At 32.8% G+C, this 10,550-nt stretch overlaps 1 pseudogene; it reads left to right on the forward strand.

Annotated features, from left to right (window-relative positions):
- The window catches only part of LOC107871928, a 70,145-nt pseudogene that overhangs the window by 45,699 nt on the left and 13,896 nt on the right, over window positions 1-10,550 (forward strand).

A 10,550-nucleotide genomic window follows, 5' to 3' on the forward strand; every position in this document is an offset into this window, starting at 1 on the left:
AGAGTAAGCTTTTGAGCTCTAGGGTTTTGTTTTTAGAGAGAATGAATAAAAATAAGCATAAAGTGCTTAGAATGAACTTAATTTCTTGTTTTGGATGAATTAGGGGCTTGGGAATTGACCAAACTACCCCTTTAAAATTTTGGTCGGAACTAGAAAATCCTGAATTGGCATGCCACCGTGATGTCCAACTATCGTGGTGGCTCACTGGAAATAGGATAACTAGGACCTGGGACTTCAATACGATATGGAGCTATCGCGGTATGCTACTAAAATGCCATTTAGGCCATCATCGCAATGCGGTACCATCGCATTGGGCTACTGGAATCTGATAAATGGCAAATTAGACTTCTCCATGATGCAGTCTTATCACACATGTCCACTGAAAAATGAAAATTATTAATTTAACCATCACTGCGATGCGGTGCTTGCACAAATGACAGACCGTTTTACTAAAAATGTCATAACTTCTCAACCGAGTATCAGATTTATTCGAATTTGGTATCGATGGAAAGGCAATTCAATTTCCTACACAATGAAGGGTTTGAATCTAGAAAATTTTAGATGTGATAAAATTTATTCATATTTTAAGCCAACCTTTGACATTCTAGAAGTGAAATTAAGCTAGAAGAAAATAAGGGTATTACAATATCTCCTCCTTAGGAACATTTGTCCTCGAATATGGCTAGTTAAGCTGAAAATACTAAGGGATTTGAGGCTATAAGCTATATGCACAACAAAAATAAACTGTATGATTGAATTTGAAGCATGCTGAGCTATTGAACTTATCTGTGAGTGCATGAATTTACATGAGGACAACTATATAGCTGAGTGTGAGACTGGAAAAGAACTGAATGGAGGAAGATTATTACCTTCGGCTGAATCTGAGTTCATAGAGAAGAGATGAGGATACTTGGTATGCATGTCTTCTTCTTCTTACCAAGTAGCACCCTCAATGAACTGATTTCACCACAGAACTTTGACCAAGGGAACTTCTTTGTTATTTAGTCTACGAATCTGATGATCAAGAATCTCTACTAGAACTTTTTCATATAAAAGGCTATTTTGAATATCTGTACTTTCTTGAGGAACTATAACGGCTGAATCATCCATGCACTTCTTCAACAAGGACACATGGAATACTGGATGAACTGAGGATAAATTTTCGAGTAGCTCAAGATCATACACCACCTTCCCAACATGACTCAAAATTCATAAGGGGCCTATATATTGGGGACTAAGCTACCCTTTTTTCCCAAATCTCTTTACCCCTTTCATGGGTGAAACTTTCAAATACATAAGTTCATCAACCTTGAACTCAAGATCTCTTCTTCTTACATCTGCATAAGATTTCTAATGACTCTAATCTTCTTTCAATCTCTCTCGAATCAACTGAAATTTTTCCATGGTCTCAAACACCATGTCTAGCCCAATAGAAGTGGCCTCACCCACTTTGAACCAACCAATTGGTGATCTACATCTCCATCCATAAAGATCTTCAAACGAAGCCATCTGAATACTAGCATGGTAACTGTTATTATAGGCAAACTCAATCAACGGCAAATGTTCATCCCAACTGCCTTTGAAATCAAGAACACATACCCTCAACATGTCCTCTAGAGTCTGAATGGTCCTTTCTTCTTGACCATCTGTCTGTGGATGAAAAGCTGAAGTAAGATGAACTTGGGTACCACGACCCTTCTGAAAGGCTTTCAAAAATTGAGAGGTAAACTAAGTACCCCTATCGGAGATGATGGATAAAGAAACTCTATGCAATCTAACTAACACTCTGATATACAACTTAGCATAATCTCCAGCTGTGTAGAACATGTGAACTGGTAAGAAATGCACTGACTTAGTCAACCTGTCTACAATAACCCAATTCAAATCATGTTGATGACGCAGATGGGGTAATCCAGTCACAAAGTCCATATTTACCTCTTCCTACTTCCTACTTCCAAGTGGGAATACCAACTTCCTGCAATGTACCACCAGGTCTTTGGTGCTCTACTTTAACCTATTAAAAAGTTTTCACATTTGGCTATAAATTTTGCTATATCTTTATTTATACCACTCCACCAATAGATTTCCCGCAAGTCGCGGTACATCTTGGTGGCTCTTAGATGAATAGAATAATATAAAACATTTGCTTCTAGCATAACTCGCTGCCTCAAATCATCAATACATGGTACACACAATCTATTCTGGTACCTCAACCCAAACATTCCCTTCAGATGAATCAACCAATCTTACACCCAATCTAGTTAACCGATGAACTTCTTGAACTAGCTCTTTCTTATCATTCTCCACATGAGAAATACTGCCCATAGACAATCTACTAAGGGCTTCTACCACTACGTTGGCCTTGCCCAAATGATATAACACACTCATAGCATAATCCTTCAAAAATTCTAACCACCTTCTCTGAAGAAGATTTAACTGCCTCTGAGTAAACACATACTGCAAGCTTTTTATATCCATAAATACATCAATATGCACCCCATAAAGATAGTGTCTCCATATTTTCAAAGCAAACACAACAACAGATAACTCCAGATCATGGGTCGGGTAATTCTTTTCGTGAGGCTTAAGTTGTCTAGAGGCATGGGCTTTAACCTTACCTCTCTACATTAGAACACAATCCAAACCAATTCTAGATGCATCACAATACACAACAAAACCGTCTAAACCCTCAGGTAATTCAAAAATTGGGGTTTGAAGTGAGTCGAGTATTTAACTCCTAAAAACTCATCTCACAGGAATTTGACCACTAGAACTTAACTTTATTTTAGGTCAATCTAGACATGGAAGATTCAATAGATGAGAAAGCCTCAATAAAATGTCTGTAATAGCCAGCTAAACCTATGAAACTCCTAATGTCTGATGGAGAAATAAGACTAGGCTAGTTTCTTACTGCTTCTGTCTTTTAGGGATCAACTCTAATACCATCACTAGAAATAATATGACTAAGGAAAGCTACTAGCCATAGCCAAAATTCACATTTGCTGAATTTGGCGAATAACTGGTAATATCTTAGAGTTTGTAATACGATTCTAAGATGGTCTGCATGATCATCCTCACTATGAGAGTCGAAAAAAATATCATCTATAAAGGCTATGATAAACATGTCCAGATACTGTTTGAACACTCTGTTCATCAAGTCCATGAAGGTTGTTGGGGAATTTATTAGCCCGAAGGACATGACAAGAAGCTCAAAATGACCATAACAGGTTTTGAAAGTTGTCTTTGGAATATCACATTCCCTTACTTTAAGCTGATGATAGCCGGATCTAAGGTCTTTCTTTGAGAAATAAATTGCACCTTGGAGTTTATCAAATGAGTCATCAATTCTAGGAAGAGGATATTTGTTTTTTATTGTAACTTTATTCAGCTAACAATAGTCAATACACATACGCAAAGAACCATCATTCTTTCACACGAATAGGACAGTAACGCCCCTTAGAGAAACACTGGGCCTTATGAAACCTTTATCTAAGAGATCTTTAAGAGGTTCTTTTAACTCTTTAAGCTCAACTAGATCCATATGATATGGAGGAATAGAGATAGGCTGAGTATCTAGGAGAAGGTCAATTCTAAATTTTATTTCCCTATCGGGAGGCACCCCTGGCAAATCTTCAAGATAGATATCAGGAAACTCATTGACTATACTGACTCACCGAACTGTTGAAGTGTAAGACATAGTGTCTTTGACTCTAACATTAATTAAAGGATGTATATATTCCGCTTTAAAAATAATTAAGAAGCTAATAGGACTCTCATAAAATATAGGTGTGGAGTTAATAGGTTGGAGGAATATTTGACTATTTCTTTTATTATTTTAGCCACCATTCATAGTTTAGTGGCTCTTCATATTTGATGTCAAAACAACAATTCAAAATAATAATTTATAGGAATATACAACTCATCTTGAGGGTTTTATGGAGGAGGATCAAATATGCACATTGAGAAAGCCCATGTGACCTAAAGCTGGTACGTGGGATAACTCACAGTCCAAGAATATCATGAATCATAAGTTTGATCCAGTCAGCAATAATCTTAATTTGTGATAGTCATGTATGAAACGTTACTTGACAATATTTTTTTGTTGGTTAAAGTATTATAAGAGATTTTACAAGCATCATAAGAAAATAATTCAACTCATTAATAAGACTACAAAACCTAAGACATTCTTGAACAAAGTGAGAAAGAAAATTCATTCTTATTTGAATATTTGTAAGTCTCTCGTATATTCATTAGAATTCATTCTTTTCTTTTCTTTGAAGATGTTCTTCTTGTATATTAGTTACATCAGAAGCTTGTGGGTTATTGTAAGTCTCAACACTAACCTCTAGGTCCATAATAAAATTCAAGAGAGGGGGAAAATTAAAATCTTTTTCTGAGTCGACTGATCAGCTATGCCAGTCAACTCACCCGCAAGTTAGTATACTTAATAAAGCAGAATTAAACTGAAATTATAAAACTAAAATGTAAAGAGAGATGCAGAATTTTATATTGGTTCGGATCACCAGTGTAGTACTTATTCCAGTTCCCTTAGGTTTTAAGGGTTTTCTTTAGAGTTTGACGTGAGAACAAGTTACTGTAGGATCTAATAAGTTTTGAATCTCAATCTATTGTAATCCAGATCTTGTGATACAACCTCAAATGGTACAACTAATGAACTGACTCAATCTTTTTATTTTTGTAACTATTGTAAACTTAGAGAATTACAAAACTTTATGAAGACTAAAGATGAGACAAAGTAATAGTTCCCTGTGAAGTTGTGTGCTTTGTCTTCTATCGTCAATGTCTTCATATGGTCTTCATCATCTGCTGCTTCTTTACTCTAAAAAGAAAATCCAAGCAATTTTTTTAAGCAAGAATTTGATTGAATTCCATCATTGAGGGCTCATATCGTTAGCGCGTTCATATCAGATATGTTCATGCATTACGATATTTTGTTTCCTGCATCGTAGTGAGAAATCATATACATATGTATTCACATCAGATATATCCATATAATTTATATGACCCTTTTCCTTATTATTATCCTAACACGTAGTGCCGATTCTCTCCTATAATTGTTCTTCGTGATTTGCTTATTTTATATCTTCTGATTTCATATTTTGGTATCCTTTAATTTTATCTGTGCTTTGATTTGATTCTTTCCATATGTATTCATGATCTCTGCAAATTGCATTTCATCTTGAGATCTTTCGAATTTGATCATCTTCTAAACTTGATCCTGCATATTTATTTTATTAGTTTGTCATTATTAAAATATCAAGTGATTATATAGGAGACTAACAATCTATATCTTTTTAATAATGACAAAATAAACATCAACCAACTTCCCTGATCATAAAGCTTCCCCTGACTTGTAGCTGACTCTCCATATGAAGCTCCCCCTGACTTGTAGCTGGCTCTCCCTGCTGCCATAATATTACCTAATAGACTGTTGGAAAGATGTTTTTCCCCTTTAGCATAATTAAAAAGAAGAAGTAGATAGACAAAACAAGCAAGAAATAGGTACACATAGCAAAAAAAAAATAGTCTACATCAGCAGTTTAAAGAAAGCAAAAAAAAGTGAACGAAGAGTATCTCTTATACAAACCTAAAATAGAAAAAAGCATACTCTCTTTGGATAAAAAAGATTTTCTAGAGAACCAAATCAATATTTTTTGAGAAAATAAGTGAGGGTATTATAATTAGATATTTTGAGTCCCAATGAGATATAGAATGATCCGTTTGATGGCAGCTAGATGAGACTTTTTGGAAGCCGACTAAAATCTTGCACATTTGTAAACATTGAACATGATGTCTAGTCGAATTACGGTTAAATAGAGTAAAGACCCAATCATTCCTCTGTATGTCATTCCGTCAACATCCTTCTCGGATGTGCCTAAATCGAGATTTATTGATGGGCTCATGGGAGTTCTAAACGATGTTTCTTTTTCCATTCCAAATTTTTTAATGAGCTTCTTTGTGTAATAAGTTTGACTGATGAAGATTCCTTTTGGAGTTTGCTTGATTTTTAGTCTCAAGAAGAATGTGAGTTCGCCCATGAGACTCATTTCAAATTCTCCTTTCACAAGATTTGCAAAATTTGCGTACAAGAAAGTGTTAGGACTACCAACAATGATATCATCCACATAAATTTGTACAATAACCAAATTAGAGTTCAGTTTTTGAGTGAAAAGAATAGTATCTATTTTACCTCTTTGAAAGTTATTATTTATCAGAAAAGTACTCAATCTCTCATTCCAAGCTTTTGGAGCTTGTTTGAGATCATAGAGTGCTTTTGAAAATTTGAAAACGTGATTAAGATATGAAGGATCTTCAAAACTAGGAGGTTGTTTAATAAAAAATTTTTCATTAATAAAACCATTTAAAAGGCACACTTAACATCCATCTGATATAACTTAAAACGTTTAAATATAGCAAAAGCAAAAGGAATTCGAATTGATTCCAACTTTGCTACCGGAGCAAAGGTTTCATCACAATCAATACCTTTCTGTTGAGAGTAACCTTCTGCTACTAACTTGGCTTTATTTTTGATGATTTTTCCTTCTTCATTCATCTTATTTCTGTAAACCCATCTAGTTTTTATAACTGGGCAATTTTTTGGTCTTTCAATCAGATTTCGGACTTAATTTCGTTCAAATTGATCTAGTTATTGCTTCATGGTCTTAACCCATGATTCATCTTTGAGAGCCTCGTCAACTTTTTTAGGTTCAATTTGAGACGCAAACGCTCCTGATCCTATTTTTTAAGGAAGCTTTTGTTTGCTTCTGATCAGTTGAATTTTCAATGATGAATTCATTTAAAAAACTTGCACTATGCATCCACTCCCTTGAAATATTTATTTTTGATGATTCGACAATAGGAGCTGACTTTAATTGAGCCATAGTCGACTGGCTCAGGTGTTATCTCAGGAGAAGTTTTGTGCTGAAAGTCATTTACCTATTCCTCATTAAAACTCAATCTCACAAAAATAAAATTAGATTCATCAAATACTATATGCATAGATTCTTTAATACACAAAGTTCACTTATTATATGCTCCATAGACACGACTAGTAGGAGAGTAATCAAGAAAAATACCTTCGTTGCTTCGTGGATCAAACTTTCTCAAGTTATTCTTAGTATATGTCATTTCCTTCGCCGTAGTGAAGATTCATATACATACATGTCCATATCAGATATGTCCATGAAATTCATATAGTCGTTTTTCTTATTTGGTCATCCTAACATCTTGTTGTGGTGTCGATTCTCTCCTGTAATTGCTCTCCGTGATTTGCTTCTTTTATATCTTCTGATTACATATTTTGGGATCCTTCAATATTATTTGTGCTTTAATTTGATTCTTTTCATATGTATCCATGATCTCCACGGATTGCATTTCATCTTAAGATCTTCCGAATTTGATCATCTTTCAAATTTGATTCTGCATATTTATTTTATTAGTTTGTCATTATTAAACCATAAGTGATTACATACGAGGCTAACAATTAATTGTTCCCATTAATAAACATAGTAAAACTCAATTTATAAAATCGACCTCCAAAAAAAGAACGTAAACGACCCACCTCCGTATATTAATTTTTTAGCGCCAAAAATTGGCAAAATGCAACAAACTAACCTTTTGTTTTAAAAAAAAATTGCAAAGAGGTCATTTTTCACACTAAAAATAAATTTGAAGCGTATAAATAAGAAAATCATAATCTTAAACAAACAAACAAGTCCATTATAGTAGGAGTAGAAATGTATCCTACCACGCTAAAGATGAGTGTTTGATAATCAAATGGTACATTTATAATTTTACAATTTTGTTCATACACTATTCTCTTCTCTAAACGACACAAAAGAAAGTGAATGAAAATGCATTTTTCTATAACCAAATTGTATTCTGGCCAAAGCAGTCGTAAAAATGGCAGCCGCACCAGATAAATCAAAAAATATTTTGACAAATATTTCAATTGTTGTAAAGCAAGGTTAAGGATAAACTTCATAAATTGTATGCATCATCTAAATTGTGCGATGGAGTCAGAATTTGAATTTTATGGGTTCGACATTCTAATTTTCAAGCTAGTGATTCTAAATAAAAAATTTACACATGTTCAACATATTTGTTAAGACGAATTCAAACTTTAAACCAAAGTTATTAGTGCATTCTATCAACTTGTAATCAACACGTTCGCTTCGCTCCTGAACAAGTATATATCTCTACATAAACACAAAGTCCTTCACAACTTAAAACCCCTATATTTTGCTAGTGTTCATATAGTCCAACCCTTCTCAATGGATTATCAAATTCTTTCCTATTTACAAAGCAAAGCACGGCTTTTAGCTAGCCTTGTTAATCTTGCCTATAGTGACTTTTTGGGGGATGTTTTCATATTTCGTGGTCAGCAATTGGGAAGGAGCTAAGGATTTCTTCACAAATCATGATAAGGACTTTGCAGCTAGGCCAACTTTCTTGGCAAATGATGTTACGTGGTTTTCTCATCTAAAAACGTAAACTGTTAGTAAAAAAATATACTTTAATCATTTAATTATGCTTTCAATGTATTCACTCACATACGTGTACGATATTTTTTTTTCTTTTTGTTTTTTGGGGGGATCAAGCAAGTGAAAATTTGTTCGAGTCATCCTGTGGTCTATTGGCATAGTTCCATTTAAGTATACTCACCTTTTTTAAAAAACACAAAATTGTATCCTTACCCAATTAAAGGAGGTTTTGAGCAGGGGCGGAGCCAGCCTCCTTTAGGGGTTCGGTCGAACCCCCTTCAGAAAAATATACTCGCTCTATTTCGAAATAAGTGAATTGTTGGGGTATTTACTAGTGTTTCAAAATAAGTGAACAAATGAATTTTTTTCCAAATTTACCCTTATGATTTGACAACCAATTAACTTTTGAAAAAGTCTTACAAGGTTAGTTTTTTCTTTTTTGGGATAAAAATAGAAAGTTGTGTTAAATTTATGTCTTAATGCTTTTTCCTTAATTTGTGTACCAAAATTCAAAAATTCATTTATTATGAAACGGAGGGAATACTATTTATATATGGTTAAAATTATTTTTATGTAGTTATAGTAGGTGTTGACCCCCTTCGACTAAGTTTTCTTTGAATATTGAACTCCCTTTGAAATTCTGGTTCCACCAGAGTTTTGAGTATTAAAATCACCATTATTATAAGCTTGAAAAGTGAGTCTTTAATTTTGAATATGAAATTGAGTTTTAATCAAGTAGGTGTGCTTAGAAAAGTGGATATGTTGGCAGAGATAAAAATTATTAAATTTACATAAATTGTATAAATATATAACCTTATTTATCAATTATAGCACAATTTTATCTTTACATTTGATAGCTTAATTTTTTTTTTAACCATAAATACCTAAATTCATATAGAAAACATTTTTAAACACTGGTTTAACAACATTAATAGTAAAAAAATTAAACAATATTTTTAATACATTTTGGATTTAGTATATTATACTATGTATTAAAGACGTATTTCAATATACGTGATGAATATATATAACTAATACACTTTTACTACGAATGTATTATAAGTACAGAAAAGGCTCAAAAAAACCCCTGAACTATCTGAAATAGCTTTAAAATGCCCCTCGTTAGATTTTTGGCTCAAAAATATCCCTTCGTTAAATATTTGGCTCAAAAATACCCTCCCTCTAACGGAATTTGGAAAAGGATCAAAAATACCCCTGAACTATCTGAAATGGCTCAAAAATACCTCTCTGTTAAATATTTGGCTCAAAAATACCCTTCCCCTCAACGAAATTCCACCAAGCGTGCCACCTAGATAAAAAAAACTACGTGACTATGCCACATTACCATCCACATGTAAAATGTTAGTATTCTTTAATTATATTACATTCCTTTCTTCTTTATTTTTATTTTTATTTAAAAACGTCAGTGAAACGGATAAAATTTACACGGCTTTTTTATTTTTAATCAAAGTAGATAAACGATGGTTACATAATATTTTTGTTGAAAAAATTTATTAAATGTAACATCGGTAATATCAAATTTCTTTGATCATCTAAAAAACAAGTTTTTTTTTCTGTTAATAGGTTTAAAAGTGTGAAACCCAACAAAAGAGTCTTATTAAACTGATAAACCCATTAATTATTAGGCCAGTATAAAAGTTAAAATTAAGATTTACTCGTAAAAGTAACAAATTTCAAACTAAACTTCAAATTAGTTACTCAAAAGATGTGTTTGGCTTTGTTAGCTTTTACTCAAAATACTTATGTTAAAATGATTTAATAAATACCTCCTCTAATCTAAAATTAATGAATCTTTGAATATGGCACACATCTTCAAAAAGTTAATGAATGACTTAATTAAATAATAATTTATCATTATTAAGTATCATTTTACTTCTTTCAAACTTGTTCTAAAAAAAATAAGATTATTCATCAAGACTGAATTTAGAAAAATGAATTCATTTCGAATGATTATACAAGTGTTAAAAGGAATTCATTTATTTTGAAAAAGAATTTGCATGTAGTAAATTCAACTCAATTATTAGT

Source organism: Capsicum annuum, chromosome 5, assembly GCF_002878395.1.
Source record: "Capsicum annuum cultivar UCD-10X-F1 chromosome 5, UCD10Xv1.1, whole genome shotgun sequence".
Taxonomy (NCBI): domain Eukaryota; kingdom Viridiplantae; phylum Streptophyta; class Magnoliopsida; order Solanales; family Solanaceae; genus Capsicum; species Capsicum annuum.